Source organism: Podarcis gaigeae, assembly GCF_964106915.1.
Source record: "Podarcis gaigeae genome assembly, chromosome: 2".
Taxonomy (NCBI): Eukaryota; Metazoa; Chordata; class Lepidosauria; order Squamata; family Lacertidae; genus Podarcis; species Podarcis gaigeae.
In genome coordinates this window covers 21531786-21533499 of record NC_139679.1, presented here as the reverse complement: position 1 = coordinate 21533499, position 1714 = coordinate 21531786, and the positions used below count along the sequence as shown (strand labels likewise).

The 1714-nt window shown below is 47.0% G+C and overlaps 1 long non-coding RNA gene across 1 annotated transcript in view; it reads right to left on the bottom strand.

Moving 5' to 3' along the window:
- The window catches only part of LOC310839329, a 7271-nt gene continuing 5557 nt past the window's right edge, over positions 1–1714 (bottom strand). Inside the window, exon 3 of the long non-coding RNA XR_014561440.1 lies at positions 1–478. This is a non-coding gene — a long non-coding RNA (uncharacterized lncRNA). The remainder of the gene's footprint in view (positions 479–1714) is intronic.

The window sequence follows — 1714 nt, the reverse complement described above, 5'->3', positions numbered from 1 at the left end:
GGAGTGATTGAGACCTTTATTGTCCACAAATTTGCCTAGTCTTCTTTTAAAACCATCCAGTTGGGTGGCAATCAGCACCTCTTGTGGCAGTGAGTTCCATAATCCAACAATTTATTATTTGTACCCCGCCCATCTGGCTGGGTTTCCCCAGCCACTCTGGGTGGCTTCCAACAAAGATTAAAAATACATTAAAAAGTCACACATTAAAAACTTCCCCAAACAGGGCGGGCACCACTACTGAGAAGGCCTTCTGCCTGGTTCCCTTTAGCTTTGCTTCTTGCAGTGAGGGAACTGCCAGAAGGCCCTCGGCGCTGGACCTCAGTGTCCGGGCAGAACGATGAGGGTGGAGATGCTCCTTCAGGTATATTGGGCCGAGGCCGTCTTTTTGTCTAAATCTTCCAACATTCAGGTTGATTAGATGCAGATGCTTCTCTCTGGGTACCTAATGTTGGGTCTGTTCTCTCGTAAAACCGCTTACCTGAATAAAGTAAATATTGCAAAAACTCAACAACAAGAACAGCAGCAGCAGTAGCATCCCACCGTGGGTCTCCTCCAAAGGAAACCAGAACCTATAGCATGGTCCCTCGAGGAAGTGGTGAGCACACAGTGCTGCAGCAAAATGAAATACAGTGGTACCTCGGGTTAAGAACTTAATTCATTCTGGAGGTCCGTTCTTAACCTGAAACTGTTCTTAACCTGAATTACCACTTTAGCTAATGAGGCCTCCTGCTGCTGCCGCGCCGCCTGAGCCTGATTTCTGTTCTCATCCTGAAGCAAAGTTCCTAATCCGGGATACTATTTCTGGGTTAGCGGAGTCTGTAACCTGAAATGCCTGTAACCTGAAGTGTCTGTAACCCGAGGTACCACTGTACCGTCCATGTTCTGCTCTGGCTCCCACATTCCATTTCTTGAGCAGAAGATAAACCATCTTGTGTGAGCGAAGAAAAGGTCGAAGCAAATGGATGAACTCAATCCTTAGAGCTGGACTTTCCACCACAAAAAGGCAAAGCTGAAACAGACACACACACCCCACCCCCAAGAAGGGGAGTGAGTGCAACTTGCTGGAGGCCATGGAAGAGCTAGGGTTGGAACGCAAGTGCTTCCATTGGAAGGTCATATGCAGGAAGAGATAACTAGGCCATTCCTGTCCGTCCCATCCACACCCTCGATGGGCATTTTATAGAGTCACAAACCAGATAGGAATTCCTGAGACTCTGCATCTCTAGGTATTTATGATGCTAATCGCTCTAGCATATGACTGCCTCAGGGCAATGATATGCCTGCTTTGAGAAGCATTAAGAAACACGGCGCAAGAGTCTTGCAGCACCTTAAAAAGACTGAGAAATTGGATTGGACAGATGTTTTCATAGACTAGAATCCATTTTGTGTTTGTTGGGCGTGAGGGAGGAATTGTAAGAGACGGCGCTGCAAGGATAGGCCAATACAGTGGTACCTCGGGTTACAAACACCTCGGGTTATAAACACTTCGGGTTACAGACTCCGCTAACCCAGAAATACTAACTCGGGTTAAGAACTTTACCTCAGGATGAGAACAGAAATCGTGCGCTGGTGGTGCGGTGGCAGCGGGAGGCCCCATAAGCTAAAGTTGTACTCAGGTTAAGAACAGTTTCAGATAAGAACAGACCTCCAGAACAAATTAAGTTCATAACCAGAGGTACCACTGTAATGCCATTTATGACAGTTCAATTGAAGC